This window comes from Chlorocebus sabaeus, chromosome 8 (assembly GCF_047675955.1).
Source record: "Chlorocebus sabaeus isolate Y175 chromosome 8, mChlSab1.0.hap1, whole genome shotgun sequence".
In the NCBI taxonomy this organism is placed as follows: Eukaryota; Metazoa; Chordata; class Mammalia; order Primates; family Cercopithecidae; genus Chlorocebus; species Chlorocebus sabaeus.
The window spans coordinates 114,285,058-114,306,961 of record NC_132911.1 but is presented as its reverse complement, the minus strand read 5'-3'; the positions used below and the strand labels follow the sequence as shown (position 1 = coordinate 114,306,961).

Below are 21,904 nucleotides of genomic sequence, written 5' to 3'. Positions count from 1 at the left end.
AAGGTGATTTTAAAAAAACAAAAAACAAAAACCGTATGAGCCTCCAAGTTACTGTGGAAAGACAGCTTCTGCTCTGGGAACCTCTTTCCACTTACGCCAAGTGTCTTTAATGTTTTGATTATTCCTCTGTTTTATATTTATAACCAACCCTTATCTCATATTTCTGCATGTCTTTCAAGTGAGGAACTGTTGTTCTGAAAGCGTTTGAAGAATGTTTACACATCGGAGCCTTAGAAGATACAGAAACTGTCTCTCTGCACAACAGAGGACAGGCAAGCTTGTATATGAAGTAAAATCTGAGAACACTTAAAGTTCTTGATATCTCTTCCTGTGGGAGTCTAGTCCATTTTCAAACTGCCATACAGACATACCTGAGACTGAGTAATTTATTTATAAAAAAAGAGGTTTAGTTGACTCACAGTACCATATATCTGGGGAAGCCTCAGGAAACTTACAATCATGGCAAAAAGGGAAGAGGCATGTCTTACATGGTTGTAGGTGAGAAAGAGCAAGCAACAGTAATAAAAACTGTCTTATAAAACCATCAGATCTCATGAGAACTCACACACTATCATGAAAACAAAATGGAGGAAACTGCCCGATTAATTCAATCCCTTCTTATCAGGTCTCTCCCTAAACACCTGGGGAGTACAATTCAAGATGAGATTTGGGTGGGGACGCAAAGCCTAACCATATCATTCTGCCCCTGGTCCCTCCCAAATCTCATGTCCTCACATTTCAAAACTGATCATGCCTTCCCAACAGACTCCTAAAGTCTTAACTCATTTCAGCATTAATTCAAAAGTCCAAGACCAAGGTCTCATCTGAGATAAGGTAAGTCCCTTCTGCCTAGGAGCCTGTAAAATCAAAAGCAAGTTAATTACTTCCAGGACACAATGGGGGTACAGGCGTTGGATAAATGCCTTCATTCCAAATAGGAGTAATTGACCAAAGCAAAGGGGCTACAGGCTCCATGCAAGTCCAAAATTCAGTAGGGCAGTTATTAAATCTTAAAGCTCCAAAACAATCTCCTTTGACTCCATGTCTCACATCCAAGTCCTCCTGATGCAAGAGGTGGGCTCCCATGGCCTTGGGCTGCTCTGCCCCTGTGGCTTTGCATTGTACAGCCCCACTCCTGGCTATTTTCACAGCTGGCATTGAGTGTTTGTGGCTTTTCCAGGTGCATGGTGCAAGCTGTCAGTGGATCTACCATTCTGGTGTCTGGAGGATGGTGGCCCTCTTCTCACAGCTCCACTAGTCTGTGCTCCATTGGGGACTTGGTGTTGAGGTTTTAATCCCACATTTCTCTTCCTCACTGTGCTAGCAGAGGTTCTCCATTAGCACTCCACCCTGGAAGCAAACTTCTGTCTGGACATCCAGGCATTTCCATACATCCTCTGAAATCTAGGCAGAGGTTTCCAAACCTTAATTTTTTACTTCTGACTTTTGAGCAATTGGGAGAAAGCATGCCAAATGGGAATGGGAGTTCTCACTCTGGTACAAGGATTTTATCTGGAGCTGGTAGCCTAGTTTTCAGGCTGTAGACTGTTCTTGGCTTGAAGGTCAAGTTTGACTGGGGACCTATCCCTGTCTGCCTAGGAATTTGCCTGCCTCCTGTTGCTATCAACACTAAATAAAACATTGATACAATTTATTGGCTGTTACTACAAGAACTTAAGTTAATTAAACATGAATATCTACAACCAAGCCAAAGCCAATTAAATATCTAAATTCTTTGTCTCAATTTATTAATAAATACTTTTAAATTTATACTATAGCTTAAATTAAATATTGTTGTTTTGTTTATCAACAGTATTGACCTATTTTTTTTTCTACTCAGATACCACAGTTTTGTTAGGAGACAATTTTCTAAATGGTTTTCTATTGCATGTTTTGTAAGCAGAAGCACTGACAGTTTCTTTTCTAAACTGTTATTGCCTATATAGTGAAGTACTTTGAAAGGTACAGGTAGCATCTCCTTCTTAAGCAGAAGGCATATTTGTTCATTCTTCAGTATCCTTTCAAAAAATTCTACCTTTTGAAGCATTTTGCTTGCACCTGTTATTAAAAATCAGTTCCTTAAGCTTGGGGTTCCTCATCTGTGACATAAACCTACTGCGTATACAACATGTACCTGGGCCACTCCATGTCACTCCTCAGGGACTTGGAGGATAAGAGAAAGCAATATAAACTTGAAGCTCATGCTGCTTGCTGTGATGTGAGCGATCTCTGACTAAAGAGTTCCATCTGTATCTTCTGTCAGCATCTAGGAAACTGTGGCAGGATAATTTGTCAGTTTGTATGTATGGTAAAACCTTATACCCATCTCACGTTTTGAAAGCTTTGTGATGCATCAAGATTTATAGTTTTAAATGATTGAATTCATAATCAAGGCCTCAACTAAATAATTGTCTTACTAAGTTAGAATATTAATTGAAAGAAAGTCATTAATTTCTGAGATAACTGAAATAGCTAATAATTAGCACCATATTCTCTAATTAATAACAGTTCAAGGCATAAAATCTAAATGTGCTAAAAGCAGACAAGATTTTTAAAAATTCAGTAAAGTGTCTTGTTGATTAAGAATTCTGCTTATCTGTCTGCCTTGCCTGATGAATTGATTTAATTTCTTCAGTGAGAATGAGCTAGAAAGAAGACAGGGAAGTAGGGTATTTAATTTCAGTTACAATGTTTTATTTTTCATGTTTATTTTTGCCTAAAAAGAAGAACCACTTAATTATCCCCTCCATTGCTAGAGAGCAAGACATAGTTTTATAGTTGAAACACAGTAAATATTTTAAAACAGACCTGGAAAGTATTTCTAATTTTACACAATTAAGTGGTACAAATTAAATCAGAAATTCTAGACCATTTAGACACTTTCTATTTTATCTTCATATTAGTGACATAAGTCAGTGTGATACAAAAGATATTGTACATTTTGAAAATATTCAAATGTATGCATTTTTATTGTTATGAGTTACATATGCTAAAGTGAAAGTGTTGGTTAAGAATTCTAATATTGCTAATTACATATGATGAATAAATTTCAAAATCATTACATATCAATAAAAAGTTTTTAAATTAAATTGTTGAAAAATATGTATTACATGTTTTACTTAATATTTTAAGTAAAATTAAATCTTAAACAATAAAATCTTAAAAAATTAAATTATAAATGTTTATTAAAAATAAAATTAAAAATTCAACAAAGTTATCTGATTCAAGATCCAGTGTAACCCTATTATTAAAATGAGAAGGTAAACTTAAAAGCTATTATACCATCACCTAAAATCCATTTCTCAGTTCATTACTTTTTACAGGTCACTGACTTTCTTCCCTCCCCCCGCTTTTTTTTTTCTTTTCTTTCCTTTTTTTTTTTTTTTTTTGAAATGGGGTTTCACATTTGTTGCCCAAGCTGGAGTGCAATGGCACAATCTCAGCTCACTGTAACCTCCGCCTCCCGGGTTCAAGTGATTCTCCTGCCTTAGCCTCCTGAATCGCTGGGATTACAGGCATGCACCACCACCATGCCTAACTAATTTTTTGCATTTTTAGTATAAACAGGGTTTCACCATTTTAGCCAGGCTGGTCTTGAACTCCTGACCTCAGGTGATTTGCCCTCCTCGGCGTCCCTAAGTGCTGAGATTACAGGCGTGAGCCACCACGGTTGGCCAGGTCACTGACTTTCATTGTAGAATAAAAAAGGACTGAGTAGACTTTTAAAAAATCGTTGGTTACCTAACTCGCAGTTTGAAAGAGTTACAGTCATCAAGCATAGTCAAATGTCTTGTATGAGTCTTATTAAAATTACCACTGTACTGGTTGTCCTTTTAATCATTGCTGCAGTAGTGAAGTAACACTCATACAATTACAACAATAATAATGAAGACATTAAATGTCTGCATCCAAAAGAGAATAAAGTTTTAAGACTTGATTATCATTTGGAATGACATATTTTAGAAATTACAAAACTACCTTTAATGGAGCACACATGAAAATTTGGGAAATCTCTCATAATTAGGTACAAACATCGTTTAACTCTTTCAGTATCCAAAAGGTATCCCTTCATAGAGTACCTTTCCTTCTACCAGTGAATACATAGTTGTGTTAGTTATTTTATTGCCACATAACCAACCAGGCCAAAACTTCTTGGCTTAAAGAAGCTAATATGCATGCTCGTTATTTGGAGCTGGGATTACTGGGCAGTTCTTTTGATCTCATAGGCCTCATTCATGCAACTGCAGGTTGGTTATCTGCTGGGTGATGCCATACACATACACATATATTTAGTAATAATGGCCTCTGGCCACACATCTTGGTATTAAGGTTCTAAGGAACAGAGAGAAAAGCATGCAAGGCCTCTTGACAACCTGGCCTAGAACTGGCACCCTATCTCTTCTGTGTCTTCTATTAGCAAAATTATATCATTAGACTAACCCAATTTAAAAGGTTTAAGACATAGATTTTACCTCTTAAAGTCCCTTTGCAATGAGAATGAATAGAGAGAGGAGAAAATTGTGGCCATTTTTTTTTTTTTTTTGTAATCTACCCAAAGATAGTATATAAGGTAGAAAATTATGACAGCAAGATTTGACCTTCAAATTGCTTTGTGTTAATATAATTTCAATTGCCCCCATTCACAGGCTTGAGGGTTATAATGTTATATGTATTCACCTACCTGGGAAAAATTGTTACTGGCACCATGGTAATTTTAGTAAGTATTTTATACGTAATTTTAATATTTTTGTTCTCATATATCTGTGTGTGTGAATGCATGTGCATGCATGTGTGTTGATGAGTGAAGAATAAATGAAACATCACAAAAAAATGAGAAAGAAAATCATGCTCAAGACACATAGTATGCAATTGGAAATCTAGATTTCATTGGTATTATAGGGGAACAAATAAATTGTGGCATCCTGGTGCCTCTGCATGTGTCCATCCATATAGGCCATGTAGGCAAAAGTTTGAACCACAGCTAGTCTGAGCCTTGGTGGAACAACTTACGAGCTTTCTAGAAGACAAAAGCCTTCTCATAAAAGGATATGAGAAAATGCCATGAGGTCGTATCTACTCACCTTCTTATATCACATGGGAGGCTGTCATGCCTCCGTTTCTCATTATTTCCCAGGTTCTGATGAGGAATGAGGCTTTCGGCTCTGTGCCCCTTAGGTTATAGCTGCAGTCCATAAACATACTTAACAACCTTCTAGCATTGAGTGCTCAAGAACAGAGTGTCCCTTTCACTGCATTGTCAACTAGCCCTTGTTGTTTGAGTTTTACACTTTTGAGTGTGGGGGACAAAGAGCACAGTGCATTGTCTCCTTTTGCTGTTCTTCCTTTTTCTGGCCAAGTAATAAAATGTTTGAATCTAAAAGGGACTTGTCATTTTTTACTAGCTAAATCTGTCTGACAAGCCTTGGCATGGGCCTTGCCTGCTGCTCTGTGCTTGGCAGGGATATATTTAGAAATATGGCTGCAGCTATGTTCTGACTTATCTCTCTCCTCTTTTGCTCATCTTTCACCATCACAAAAACTGGAAAACCGCAGGTAGTGTTTCTCCCTAACAATGGTAGATAGCATACTATATTGAGTTTCCAATAAAGCGATTGACTTGACTTCCAGAGCCCTGCATCTTGACAGGGACAGTTCCCACAGGGATTGTTCGAACCCCTGTGAACAAAGCTATCCTCACAGCCTCCTCAAAAAGATTCTTCCTTATCAACTTCGAATCAGTATCATGATAAGAAACGTAAACCTTAGTGTTATCCTCCTGTATGTTGTATGATTTATGTATTATTCCCAGAGGATAAGAGAAGGCTTTCCATTTTTTTTATGCTAAGGGCAGTCATCTCAGAGTCAGGTACCAGTCTCTATGTCTTTTGAGTGTAAATAATGCTTAATTTGAAATAGATTTTTTAAGTTGTGGAAACCTGTGACTCTTCACTCTGTCCCTCACCAGGAATATAACAGGTAGACTCAGCCAATTGTGAGGTGGTAACCAAACTTACTTTGTTTTCTAAGCATTTTTTAGGTTGAGTATCCCTATAATAATATTTTAGTTTCAGCATGCGATATTGACAGGAATAAAAGCATTTCCATTAGATGCTGTTAGTTTACACAGGTACCATGAAACGTATCCCATGATTCTTAATGGCCCAGACACCAAGCAAAGTCTAAATCAATGATATGGTCTTCTAATAACTCTTTAAAATCACATCCACTACCCACATACCCTTTGTTTAGCTTTCCTTTGTTTTAAGGCTTTTCAGTGTCTTCTGTATTTAAAAAAATGTGGTCACGGATTTTCAGTGCGCTTTGACCAAAACTGGAATATACTGGGTGATTTGTTGTACCAAAAATTCTAAATTCATATTCAACTACAGCCCTTAATATTATAGCCTGTGATATCTTATATATATAGTTTTTAAAAAATACTAACTTTTCAGTGTATCAAAAACTCCTAAACTTTTGACAGAATTTAACTAGCATAAGAACTGAACATACAACATAAATTTACTAATTCCGCATATAGTTTTCAAGAATAAAATGTGTGTACTTTATAAAAATAGTGAATATTATATTTCTTGTATGTTAATATTTAACCTATACATGCCTAAACATCATAAGGTTATCAGAATTACACGATTTTAAATGAGAATTTAAAATATGATTAAACAGTGAGCAGAAGAATGTAATTGAGTATTCCTATACAGAGATTGCCTTCAAATCTGTCAGTTTTGTTTTTCCTTCTAGAGAAACCAGCAATTTTTGACAGATATGAACTGCAGCAATGATGCAATTTCCCCTAGAAGTTTCAACTTGATTTTTAAACAATAGTGATTTATCTTTATTTTTAAACTATGCACTGTTGTATTCTAGAATAGCACTCAGATTTTCATTTAGGAAAATGACTTTGTGAAAAGAATATGTACTATTTGGAAACTTAAATGGTCAATTTCTAATGAGTGAATATAATGTTACATATATTAAGAATTGTCTTCACAAATAATAAACACTTATTACATGTGAAATATGTAAGCACTTCTAATATCAGTTTTGTGATTGTAAATTGTTTCTAATCATAAAAATAATTATGACTCCTAAATATAAACAGTTTTTGTAAATACTTACCTCTATGCTTCTTTTTTATTAGTTTACCTTTTCCGCTTTCAATATACCTGTTTCATATGCCAAGTTCTTTGTTTACCTGGAGGATCACTTGAGCCCAGAAGATTGAGGCTGCCATGAGCTAGGACTGTACCACTGCAGTCCAGCGTGGGGGACAGAGATGGACCTTGTCTCTAAAAGAAAAAAAAAGAAATGTAAAGGGGTCTTATATTCATATTTGCCTATTAAACTATCCCAGGGCTAATTAAATACCCTAGAAATCATAAGAAGAGAACAAAGAGTCTACAAGTTGGATATTTTTATGATTTGCGTTGACTTGATGATTTTCCCATTAGAAGTATGATGCAAAACATCTACGAAATAATGTAATATGTTGCCATCATGTCACCTTTCATTCTCACCTGTGGTTTATTGCAGCAATTTAGTTACACAATTACATTTTTTCACCATTGCAATATCTAAAACCTAGCCAGCATTTATTTTTATTATCATTAAGCATTTTTCTGGGGAATTATTTTGTCTCCTTATACAAGGCTAAAAAGTAACATAACATGAATAGTATTTATTTAAGATAGAGTTAATGGAAAAATATATTCAAATAAGAAATGAAATATGTCTTTATAAGCCTTTCAAAAATGGCATGACAAAAATGTTAGCAACAATTGTGGAAATAAAACAAGTCCTCAACTCTTTTCAGGAATAAAGGAATGCCCTCATAACTAACTATATAACTTCTTGTCATACTTGGAGGTTAACAGGAAAAAAGTCAGAACTGGGGGAGAAAACAGTTAACTTAGAAGTGTTACCCAGATTTGGAGTCAATAATTACTATTAATCTAGCATATCAACCATGAGCTAGAAAGTGACTATTCTTCCTTCAAAACCGAAAAAAGTACACAAGATAAAAATTACACTAATTATGACTCAAAATGAACGCTGCATGAACCTACGGCATTACATCTTACACTCTGATTTTTCAAATAATTGTGCTTAACACATTAACAATCTCAGAAAATAGAGAGTCAAGTGAAATAAGATTAAGAAGTGAAGACTCCTCACTTCCATTTTGCCCTAGTGATCAATCCACAGGTCAACGAATTTAAGATCAACTTTCATCTCAGCATTAAAATTCTAACACCGTTTTGAATTCTATTTCATTGGTTGCCTTCAAAGTCATACTTGAAATTTAAGTCAAAAAAATGGCTGGTATCTGGCATCACATTCTGTGACTGTCCTAAAACAGACAAAACTTTAAACCACCGAAGAGGTCTTTTTAAAATATAATTCAATGGTAAGATCAATAATGAAAGAAACTCATGGAGTGGACAAATATTTGTTAAACACTATCAAAATAACTCATTGACTATTTAATAAATAAATAAATTAGACCTGGGTGTGGTGGCTCATGCCTATAATCCCAGTACTTTGGGAGGCCGAGGCAGGCAGATCAGCTGAGGTTGGGAGTTCGAGACCAACCTGACCAACATGGAGAAATCCCATCTCTACAAAACATACAAAATTAGCCGGACGTGGTGGCGCATGCCTGTAATCCCAGCTACTTGGGAGGAGAATCACTTGAACCCAGGAGGAGGAGGTTGCTGTGAGCCAAGATTGTGCCATTGCACTCCAGCCTGGGCAACAAGAGCAAGATTCGGTCTCAAAAAATAAATTAATTAATTAACTAAAATTCAGATGTTATTCTGTGTATTCAAATGTATAGAAATATGAATTAATTGATTATTCATCAAAGAGTAAACTCCTCTGAACAGACAGCATTACTAATAGTTGAGCATTATAATTAGAGTAGAAAAAACTACCTAGGCTTAGAAGAAATTAAAGAAATAATAATAGTTAACAAAGATAACTTTCTCTGTGACATGAATTTCATCTTTTAAATAATATACTAAATGCTTTTCATCTGCATACCAACCCTACAAAGCAGATATTACTGTCAACTCCACTTTGTAGATAAAGAAATTGCAGCTTAGAAAAATTAAGTACATTATCTAAAGTGATATAGTTAATGGCAGGGCCAGGATTTTAACTCAGGGATTCTGATTCCAGAATCCACACAACAATGTAACAAATGGGAAGAATTAGCCGTATTAAATCTATTTTATTTGCACAAAAAAGAAAAAAAAGTACAATTGTATAAGCAAAACATTAACATATTTATTATATAGTAGTTCAGGCATGCCATTGCCAACAGTATAGGTGACTTGTTACTTAGATCAGCTTTCTTATTGGAAACAAATTGAAATATAGCATATTATATTTGTAGTAAAAATAAATATTAAAAATTGAAAAATAAAAGTGAAAAATAATCACACTAAAAAAGGAGCAAATGACAGGTAATATGCGGAGCCAAACATGAGCTTTAAACATTATAGTATTCACAAAATTGAGTCAATATTAGCATAAGTTTTATGGCCTTGCAAGACTTGGGGCGCAGAAAATAAGGTCTAGCTCATGCCTCTGTGGGAAATTCTAATAGACCCACAAAGGACTACATACTTAGTAGCCCTAATGTGTAAGATTTTCTAGTATGCACTAGAAAGAGAAAGACAATAAATTTTTCCTGGTTAAAACTGTGGTGCCTAAGGAAGAAAAAGAAGCAAAGGAAAGAAGGAAGGTAGAAGAGAAGTAAGGAAAGGAAAGAAGAGAGGGAGAGTGGAAGGAAGAAATAAGGAAATCAATAGCGTGTTCATGTAGATTCATAGCCTAAATTCTCACTACCTAAGTAATCTGTAGATCCCCAAGCCAATTAAAGGTGGGTCCCAGACTACTAGCAGACCCAAGCAATTAATAAAAGCAAATGTAAATTCACTTAAAAGGGTCTCATCTTCTCAAGAGTTAACAAACTGAATAACAATTTGTTATTGTTATTCAAAATGAATAAAGTTCCAAAGCAAGTGAGAAATTTAGTAAAAAATGAAAAAAAAATAAGAAATCAAGTTATAATATTACAAATATTACAATTCAATACATTAAATTAAATACTTCATTGAATATTTTACCAGTAACTGGACATCAGTAAAGAGAATTAATAACATGGAATATAGAAATGAAGAAATTACCTAGAATATATTACAGAGATACAAAGAGACAGCAGATAATTTAAAAGGAAAGAAAAGAATGAGTTTACATGTAAAATGTAGCTGATTTCTTACAAGGAGCAAGAGAAGTCAGAAGACAGAAAGATGGCACACTCAATCTATTTCAGTAAAAATGACTGGTAAGCTAAAATTCTAGTCTTAGCATATGCGCTGATGAAGAAAGAGAATCATAAAAGCATTTTCCACAAAACATAACAATAGAGATAATTCCCAGCAGATTGCCACTAAAGGAAATTCTATAGACTGTATTTCAGGTAGAAAAACCATGAAGATTTAAAAACTTGTAAATATTTGAATGTGTACACACAAATCAGACAGTATAAAAAAAGTTATACTGTCTATAAGTTAAAGTTAAAAAGTGTTTTAGAGTTAAAATTAAAAAGCCATATGTAAAATGTCTTTAATAATTACAAATAGGCCGGGCGCGGTGGCTCACGCCTGTAATCCCAGCACTTTGGGAGGCCGAGGTGGGCGGATCACAAGGTCAGGAGATCGAGACCATGGTGAAACCCCGTCTCTACTAAAAATAGAAAAAATTAGCCGGGCGCAGTGGCGGGCGCCTGTAGTCCCAGCTACTCGGGAGGCTGAGGCAGGAGAATGGCGTGAACCCGGGAGGCGGAGCTTGCAGTGAGCCGAGATTGCGCCACAGCACTCCAGCCTGGGCGACAGAGCGAGACTCCGTCTCAAAAAAAAAAAAAAAAAAAAAAAAAAAAAAAAAAAAAAATTACAAATAAGAGATTTGTGCGTTGAATTAAATTATAGCAAGGTATTTATGCTGTTTAGGATAACTAGGGTGTACTATACTATATTTTGCTAAACTATGTGGCTAGAGGTCTGGAGTTAGAAATATGGAGGGCTGCAAAGACAGGCACATGACAAAAAGAGGATTTGTGTTGTCCTTGGTTATATTATGAGTTTTGGAATGTATGTTAAAGGCAATAAGCAGGTAAGTTTCAGTGTGGAGAATAAACTGGAAAGAACAGTAAATGTAGACAGAACAGAAATCCAGACCGGAATGAAAAGAAGAAATAATTAAAAGGTAAAAATAACAGGACACATTCATTGATTGACTGCATAAAAAGGTGATACCATGTATAACTCCCAGGTTATTATCATATTAAAAGTCAATATATACTTTTCAGTTTCCACTCCTGTGTGTACAGAGGCTTAAAGTTATCATTCATACTGCAACAATAAATAAGTTAAACAAATTGAAAACAAATGAGATTTCTTAGACCCACCAAAGAATTGAGGTTACAGGGCAAACACTACCCTGAAATCTCTTTTCAAAAAAGGTAAATATAGTGAAGTATAGCCAAGATCTGTTTACCAAGAGCAGAGGCCACCAGAGAAATAAACTGACAGGAGCACTTAAACAATAGCTGCAGAGGGACAAAACTAACAATTGCTTTAACTCTGTTCTGAAACCGGCAAGCAAGAGGTGAGCAGAGTAAAATATGCAAAATGTTGGGAGACAATAAAAAAGAAAACTAGAATTTTATAACCATCATAAGTATCCTTCAAAATTGAAGGAGAATTAATAGAATTTCTCAAAAAAAATGAGGAAATTCATCACCAGTAGACTTACACTGTAAGAAATGTTAAAAAAAAAAGAAGTTTTTCATGGAGAATGAAGGGGAGATATTTTCAAACTTCAGTCTAAATAAAGATAAGAAAGTCATCAAAGTATAAATCAATAAAGAATTTTATTTGCTTTATTCATAACTGATATAATAGACAACTGCTTAAAGTAATAATAATGTCTTCAATGATTACACTATATACATAAGTGAAATAAATAGCACTAATGTCATAAGTGACTGGATGGAAGAATTGGGAATACTCTGTAATAAGGTCACTGCATTACCCATTAAATAGTTAGTTGTTATTCAAGAGTGAGATTAGATTGAGAGTGAGATTAGATTAATTCTAAATGTCTATTGTGAAATCTATGGCAAACATATAAAGAAAGTATAGCTAAAATGCTAAGAGAGGAGATAAAACAAAATAATGTAAAATATTCAGTTAAAACTAGAGAAGGCAAAACAAGAAGAAAAAAATTTAAAAAGAGCACTAACAATGAATAGAAAAATTATTTATTAACCTAGTAGGTATTAAACAAATTATATTAATAAACATTTTAAATATGAATGGTTTAAATACACTAGTTAAAGGATAGAGAGTACCAGCGTGGGTTTCAAGAACAACAAAAGCCCCCTCAAAAAGACCCATAACAAGATCCAGCTATAAGTTGCCTCCAAGAAACTCACAAATTATTTTTGTTTTCTTTCTTTCTTTTTTTTTTTTTAACTTTTATTTTAAGTTCAGGAGTACATGTGCAGGTTTGTTACATAGGTAAATGAGGGTTTGTTGTACAGATTATTTCATCACCCAGGTATTAAGCCTAGTACCCATGAGTTACTTTTCCTGATCCTCTTCTTCCTTCCACCTTCCACCCTCTGATGGGCACCATTGTGTGTTGTTCCTCTGTATGTGTCCATGAGTTCTCATCATTTAGCTCCCACTTATAAGTGAAAACATGTGGTATTTGGTTTTCTGTTTCTATGTTAGTTTGCTAAAGATAATGACCTCTAGCTCCATTCCTGTCCCTGCAAAGGACATGCTGTCATTCTTTGTGGCTACATAGTATTTCATGGTATATTTGTACCACATTTTCTTTATTCAGTCTATTGTTGATGAGCATTTAGGTTGATTCCATGTCTTTGCTATTGTGAATAGTGCTGCAGTGAACATACATGCACATATGTCTTTGTAATAGAAATATTTATATTTTGGCAGATATATACCCAGTAATGAGATTTCTAGGTTGAATCGTGTTTTTGTCTTTAGGTCTTTGAATAATTGCCACACTGTCTTCCACAATGGTTGAACTAATTTACACTCCCACCAACAATGTATAAGCATTTCATTTTACTTCACAACTTCACCAGCATCTGTTATTTCTTGATTTTTTAACAATAGCCATTCTGACCGGTATGACATGGTATCTCATTGTGGTTTTGATTTTCATTTCTCTAATGATTAGTAACATTGAGGTTTTTTTTTTCCATATGATTGTGGGTCATGTGTATGTCTTCTTTTGAGATGTGCCTGTTTATGTCCTTTACCCACATTTTAATGGAGTTGTTTTTTTTCTTGTAAATTTGTTTAAATTCCTTATGGATACTTGATATTAGCCATTTGTCAGACGCATAATTCGCAAAAATTTTCTTCCATTCTATAGGTTGTCTGTTACTCTTGATAGTTTATTTTGCTATGTGGAAGCTCCTTAGTTTAATTAGATCTCATTTGTCAATTTTTACTTTTGTTGCTATTGCTTTTGGCATCTTCATCATGAAATCTTTGCTGGTGACTATGTCCTGAATGGTATTGCCTTGATTGTCTTCCAAAGTTTTATAGTTTTGAGTTTTACATTTAAGTCTTTAAAACGTACCCTGAGTTAATTTCTGCATATGGTATAAGGAAGGGGTCCAGTTTCAATCTTCTGCATATGGCTAGCCAGTTATCCCAACATCCTTTATTCAACAGGGAATTCTTTCTCCATTGCTTTTGTTAGGTTTGAAGATCAGATAGATGTAGGTGTGTGGTCTTATTTCTGGGTTCTCAATTCTGTTCCATTGGTCTGTGTGTCTGTTCTCATACCAGTACCATGCTGCTTTGGTTACCGTAGCCCTGTAGTGTAGTTTGAAGTCAGGTAACATGATGCCTCCAGCTTTGTTCTTTTTTGCTTAAAATTGCCTTGGATATTCAGGCTTTTTGTTGTTGTTGTTCCATATGAATTTTAAAATGGTTTTTATTTCTAGTTCTGTGAAGAATTTCAATGGTATTTTGATAGGAACAGCATTGAGTCTATAAATTACTTTGGGCAGTATGATCATTTTCATGATATTGATTCTTCCTATCCATGGTCATGGAATATTTTTCATTTGTTTGTGTTATTTCTGTTTTTATTTTATTTTTTTAAAGACACTTATAGGTTCAAAGTAGAGATGGAAAAATATATGCCATGCTGGAATAGATTGAATGAATATGAATCCCCCAAAAGATATATTAATGTCCTAATCCCTAAAACCTGTGATTTCCTTTTATTTAGAAAAAGGGTCTTTACAGTTGTTAGTTAAGTTTCTCCAGATAAGGTTCATCTACTGAGATGTCTCAGTAGACACTAAATCCAATGTTTCTTTATAGGAGACACACAGAGGAGAGCCACACAAGGAAGAGGGGAAGGCCAGGTAAAGATGGAGGCAGAGATTAAAGATTATGCATCCACAGGCAAGCAATGCCTGGAGCCAGCAGACACTAGAAGAAACAAAGAAGGGTTCATCCTTAGAGCTTTCAAGTAGAACACAGATCTGCCAACACTCTGAGTTGGACTCTGGCCTTCACAACTGTGAGAAAATAAATTTGTTCTTTTATTAACCACCTAATTTGTGTCAAGTTGTTATGAAAATGCTAGAAAACCAATACACATGCTAATGCTCATCAAATACAAGCTAGAATAGCTATCTTAATACTTAAAAAAAGCAGACTTCAAAAGAAACAAAATTTTCAGGGGTACAGAGAGTTATCACATAATAATGATAAAGAAGTCAGTTCTCCAAGAGACATAATAATCTTTAACATGTATGCACATAACAACAGACTGTCAAAATGCATGTGACAAAAACTGATAGAAATTCAAGAAGCAATAGACAAATTAATTATTATATTTTCAGACTTCAGGACCCCTCTTTTAGCAACTGATAGATCAAGGAGGCAGAAAAGCAGTAAAGATGTGGTTGACCTGAATAGCACCATCAATTTGATCTAATTGACATTTATAAAATACTTGATTCAACAATAGCATAATGCACGTTTTTTTCTCAATCTCACATGGAATATTTATCAAGAAAGCCACACTCTGGGCAATAAAACACACCTTAATAAACTTAATAATTGTTCAATGGATGTACAGATGAGTGCAAGATGAATGAGTTCTAGAGATCTGCTGTAAAACATAGTGCCTAGAGTTAACAATACACTATCGTACACTTAAATTTTTTTAAAAGTGTAGATCTCATGTTACATATTCTCAACACATACACAAAGGGGCAAGATAAAACTTTAGGAGATGATAGATATTTATTATCTTGATTTTGCTGATCATTTCACATGTGTATGCAAATCGCTAAATTCATCAAATTGTGTACAATAAATATGCCCAATTTTATGGATTTCAGTTATACATAAATAAAGCTCTTTTTTTAAAAAGCGTAATCCTACATGATATGCTTTCAGACCATGATGTAATCAAACTAGAAATTAATTACAGGTAGTTAGCTCAAAAATCCAAATTAATTGTAGATTTAAAAACACACGATAGCCAGGCATAGTGGCTCATATCTATAATCCCAAAACTTTGGGAGGCTGAGGCAGGAGGATTACTTGAGCCCAGGAGATCGAGACCAGCCTGGGCAAAATTTTTTATAGAGCCTGTCTCTATAAAAAAATAAAAAATTAGCCAGGTATGGCGGTACATATCTATGGTCCCGGCTACCTGGCCAGCTAAGGCAGGAGAATTGCTTGAGCCCAGGAGGTTGAGGCTGCAGTGAGTCATGTTCTTACCACTGTACTCCAGTCTAGGCAACAGAGCAAGGCTGTCTCAAAAAAACAAAAAATTAAATTAAAATCTATTTCACTAAATATCAACACATGGGTCAAAGAAGAAGTGTCAAGAGAAATTTAAAGCATTTTTATCTAAAATGAAAAAGCAACTTATCACTAATCCATGAGATGCAGTCAGAGCAGTGTTTAGTGGGACATATCATTGAATGCTTATATTAGAATAAAAGAAAGACCTAAAATAAGTAATCTAAACTTCTACCTTAGTAGCCTAGGGAGAGAAGAACAACATGAGCTAAAAGCAAGCAGAATAAAATAAATAAAAATTCCAGTAAAAATCAATGAAATTAAAATTAAGGGAAAAGTGGAGAAAATCAACAAAATGAGAAACTGTTTTTTAAAACAAATACCAATAAAACTGACAAAACTCTGTCTAGGTTAACAACAATGACAACAACAAAAAGAGAGAGAGTGAGAAAGAGGAGAGAGTGAACACATAAATTATCAATATTATATATAAAAGAGGGGTCATCACTATTGATCCCATCTACACATCAAGAAATGACTCGGGAAGGGGAACATCACACACCGGGGCCTATCATGGGGAGGGGGTAGGGGGGAGGGATTGCATTGGGAGTTATACCTGATGTAAATGACGAGTTGATGGGTGCAGCACACCAACATGGCACAAGTATACATATGTAGCAAACCTGCACGTTGTGCACATGTACCCTACAACTTGAAGTTTAATAATAATAAATAAATTTAAAAAAAAAAAAAAAAAAGAAATAAAGGAATATAATAAACAACTCTATGCATACAAATTTGACTTTGATGAAATAGGTAAATTATCTCAAAGACACAAACTACTAAAATTCACAAATGAAGAGACAGGTTTTCTGAATAAATATATATTTATTAAATAAATAGAAACAATAATTAATAGAAAACGCCAAGCCAAGATGGTTTTGCTGGTTAATTATATCAAACATTCAAAGAAGTAGTGATAAAAATTCTTTACGATCACTTCCAGAAAATAGAAGCAGAAGAAATCTTCCTAACGCTTCTTTGATACCAAAACTACTCTAATACTAAAACGAGATAAAAACTTTACAAGAAAGGTAAGCTACCGATGAATAACTCTTATGATGTAGACAAAACATATTCTCAACACTATATTAACAAATTAAATCAATCAATCCATAAAATTAGTTAAATATCGCGGTTGAATCAGATTTATTACAGTTATGCCGGGTCATTTCAACATTTGAAAAATCAATTAAAAAGTTATCTATCATATTAATGGGTTAAAAACATATGAACATATCAACAGATGAAAAAAAACGCATTGGGAAAAATATCCCACATCTATTCGCGATTGAAACATTGAGCAAACTAACAACAGAGAACTTCTTCAACTTGTTTGAAAAAATGTACAGCTAATATTCTATTATGTGGTGAGAAACTGGATGCTTTTCCCCTAAGATCAGACAATAAAGGAAATAAAAGGTATACATCCTACAAAAGAAGAAATGAAACTTTGATTATCTATTAAAAAAAAACCAAAACAATAAATTGAAAAGACACCTGGAGCAAATACATGATTATAGCAAGGTTGCAGGATACACGGTTATTATATAAAAGTCAATAGCTTTCCCATATACCAGCAATAAATAATTCAAATTTGAAATTAAAAACCAAACAGCATTTATAATAGTATCAAATATATGTAATATTTAAGCATAAACATAATTAACTATGAATAGAATTTATGTGTGGGAAAAATACAAAACTCTGATAAAAAGTGAAAGAGCTGAACTCATGGAGAAAGAGTGCATTCATGGATTGGAAGACAAATATTTTTGGTGTGTCAACTTTTTTTTTTTTTTTTTTTTTTGAGACAGAGTCTCACTCTGTCGCCCAGGCTGGAGTGCTGTGGCATGATCTCAGCTCACTGTGACCTCCGACTCCCTGGTTCAAGCGATTCTCCTGCCTCAACCTCCCTAGTAGTTGGGATTACAGGCGAGCGCCACCACACCCAGCTAATTTTTGTGTTTTTAGTAGAGATGGGGTTTCACCATGTTGGCCAGGATGGTCTCAATCTCCTGACGTCATGATCTGCCCGTCTCGGCCTCCCAAAGTGCTGGGATTACAGGTGTGAGCCACCATGCCCAGCCAATGTGTCAATTCTTTTTGGCTGTATCACAACATAATCAAAATCGAAATTCCAGCACGATATTTTGTGAATGTATTTAAACTGATTCTAAAGTTTATCGGTGAATTCAAAAGACCCAAAATAACCAGTACAATGCTGAAGAACAAAGTTGAAGAACTGACATTACCTAGCTTCAAGACCTATAAAGCTACACAGAAATCAATACGGTATAGAGAAAGAAGAGACACATACATTAGTGGATCAGAACAGAAAGCTAAGAAATAGACTGACACAAATATAATCACCTCATTTGTGACAAACGGACAAATGTGATTCAGTGGGAAAAATGACAATCTTTTTAGCAAATGGTCCTGGGACAAATGAACATCCATTTGTTGCTGAATTAATTAATTAGTGCATTTAATTCAATTGATTTAATCATTGCATCAAATTTAATTGAGTTACTTATTGCATTGAATTCAATCAATTAATTAAATAATTAGTGAATTAATTATTTTTATTTATTTGTTTATTTTTTGAGACAGAGTTTCTCTCTTGTTGCCCAGGTTGGAGTGCAGTTGTATGATCTTGGCTCACTGCAACCTCTGCCTCCTGGGTTCAAGAGATTTTCATACTTCAGCCTCCCAAGTAGCTGGGATTACAGGCGCCTGGCAAGACGTCCAGCTAATACTTGTATTTTTGGAGGAGACGGATTGCACCATGTTGGCTAGGCTGGTTTCGAACTCCTGACCTCAGGTGATCCATCTGCCTTAGCCTCCCAAAGCACTGGGATTACAGGCATGAGCTACAGCGCCCGGCCAGTAATACTGAATTATAACCTCAAGTATGAAAAATAAATATATGTAAGTTTAATCTGGTATAAACAAATGAATGAGCACATTAATACATGAAAGAAAGAGACACATTTCTTAAGCAGAATAATGTCATAGGATGTATGTAGGTTTTGCACCCTTAAATGTGGGAGCATATGCTCATTCCTGTGCATAGTGACTTCCTCCCAAGTGTAAAGTAATAATAAGGGGGGAAATAATAACTTCACAATTGAGAACCTGGATGGATACAACCTAAGATAGGTAACCACAGTCAACGTCACCACTCATAAATCATGTTGATGGTATACACTTGATATGATGTAGTGAAAATGATGCTTTACATCTATAGTCTTCCTCCCAAATAACTCACAACCTCAGTTTTATAAGAAAAAACATGTTTATATTGGGCAATCTACAAAATACCAGACCAGCACACTTCCAGACTGTCAAGGTAATCAAAAAGAAAAAGGTCTAGGCCAGGCACAGTGGCTCATGCTTGTAATCCCAGCACTTTGGAAGGCTGAAGCAGGTGGATCACTTGAGGTCAGGAGTTCAAGATCAGCCTGACCAACATGTTGTAATCCCATATTTACAAAAAATAAATAAACAAAATAAATAAATAAAAATTAGCCAGGTGTAGTGGTGTGCCTGTAGTTCCAGCTACTCAGGAGGCTGAGGTGGGAGAATGACTTGAACCCAGGAGGTGGAGGTTGTAGTGATCTGAGATCATGCCACTGCACTCCATCCTGAGTGACAGAGTGAAAACCTGTCTCATTAAAAAAAGAGGAAGAAGAGGAAGAAGAAGAAGAAGAAGAAGAAGAAGAAGAAGAAGAAGAAGAAGAAGAAGAAGAAGAAGAAGAAGAAGAAGAAGAAGAAGGAGGAGGAGGCAATTATTTTAATTGGCTCTCTACATTTCTCTAAGATGACAACCTAACAAAAGTTTGTATTGAAAGAGGTAGTATTCTTTCTTTAAAACTTATTTCTCAGAAAGTAAGAATAGAGCATAAATTAGTAAAGTGCTTATTTATAGCTCTTGGCCCTCATTGTATTGTGTAGTATACTTAATTAAAACGTTGTTATATTTTACATCTCCATCAAAGCTGAACATTTGCATTGGGCTCCCCTTTAAATTAGTCAATTCTACTTATCTTACAAGGGCAATAATCATTCAAATGAAAAACTCATTGAATAAAACAGGGGTGAAAATGTGTTTCAATGGTTTCATCACTTTGTATAGTGACTCAGAATAGTGTTTGATCCCAGACATTAAGACCAGTGTACTTACTAAAATGAGAGAAAGGAAAAGGAGCAATCATTACTTGACTATCTGCTAGCATCTTCATATGAGGCTTGAAACTTTTCCACATAGTACCTTACTAAATAATACAACAGGAAGGAACCTCTATTCTTGCTATTTTGAACATCACAGAACTCAAGCTCAAAATGCATAAATAACTTACTTTGGGAAATTATGCAATCAATAGCAAATATTGCAGGCCACAGAATGATGCGGGCAGAGAGTTTTCAAATAAACCTATTACTGGCCCAATAAGCAGAGAAATAACTTGCTCATGTATACAGTAGACTACCTATGAGATTAGCTCCTTAATATTTGTTTGACTATGCCACTTCTACTTTGTGAATGAGTTTGCTTAATCACCTCTTCAAATATCTCTCTGATACTAAGACAATATGTCTTCAGAGTTATCTGATGCTCTCCAATGGTGGGGCAGTTTAGAAGTTATCAACTCTCTTTCATATGGAACATATGAGCAGCTGCTTGAGGAAGATAAGTCGAATGCCAAGTAGCCCTCCTTAAGAAGATCTATTAAATTTCTGCAAAATGCTTTAGTCTACATATCTTCTTACTGCATATATGACAAATCTCATCTGAATCATAGAATCATAAGATCCAAGTGAGTTAATTCTGGTACTGCTCTCTTTTTTTTAAAAAAATAAATAGTTTCTGCTTAGAGTTTCTTGAAAATCAGATTTTTCTGACATTGTAAATAGGGTGTAAAGTAATTTTTAGTAAAGATTATAATTTTTGCCCAAATTCAAATATCTCTGCTATTATCTGGACATGTTTATTGAAAGTGTTTGCTATAGGTAATTTTTTAATGGTTTGATTACTTTTTCTATTTATGCCACTATATATAATTCTCAAAAATTCAAAAATCGGGCTAGGACATCAGTGTCTGCTCGATTTATCAACCAGGCTGTGTTTGTTGTATATGTCACAATCGTCCTTTATCTCTTGAGCTTCTTCCTTCAATGAGTTAATTAACATGTTATTACAAATATAGCACACTAACATGCTCTTGGTGGTTATGAACACCTCCAGATTTTCATTGTTCGATATGGAAGTCACCTGCTACATACAGCTATTTAAATTTAAGTTGATGAAAATTAAACAAAACAAATTTAGTTACTCAGTACCACTAACCACATTTCAAACATTCAATAGCCAGGTGTGGTTATTGGCTATCCTACTGGAGCATATAGACATTGAGCATTTTCATAATAATAAAGAGTTCTATTAGACTGCACCATATTAGATTATAAAAATATGTCATCAAAACTCTAATTTCCCTGTGGCAGTGCAGTAAATATACACTAGGCTACATTTTGTGAGGATGCAAGTTGCAGCTGGCTGGAATCTGAAATTGGATTGGAAAAGATTGGGTTAGCAAGGTTTATAATGCTGTACCAGCCCCCTTGGTATTTTGTATATCCTGCATAGTTTTCGTCACTTCCGGACTAGCTGAAACAAACAGAAGAATATTCTTCCTTAATATAGTCTAATTTTAATATCTAGGAACTATCTACTTTATTTACTGGCCAGGCAGGACATTATTAGGAATCAATATTATCACAATTTCTTTGATCAGATTAATAAACACTTAAAGACCTGATGGAGTTTGACACTGCTTAATGCTTACTACTAAGACCAGGACAATTCCAACGGCTCTCTCAGTGTGACCAATTGAATGATGTGATAGTTGGACTTGGACAAATATCCACATGAAAGTTGCAATGCCTAC

At 34.7% G+C, this 21,904-nt stretch overlaps 1 long non-coding RNA gene across 1 annotated transcript in view; it reads right to left on the bottom strand.

The window, feature by feature from the left end:
• Positions 1–2,023: 2,023 nt before the first annotated feature.
• The window catches only part of LOC119624875 (uncharacterized), a 581,364-nt gene continuing 561,483 nt past the window's right edge, over positions 2,024–21,904 (bottom strand). The window contains exons 4-5 of the long non-coding RNA XR_012093742.1: positions 7,214–7,307; positions 2,024–2,274 (exon numbers count right to left, since the gene is read on the bottom strand). This is a non-coding gene — a long non-coding RNA (uncharacterized lncRNA). The remainder of the gene's footprint in view (positions 2,275–7,213; positions 7,308–21,904) is intronic.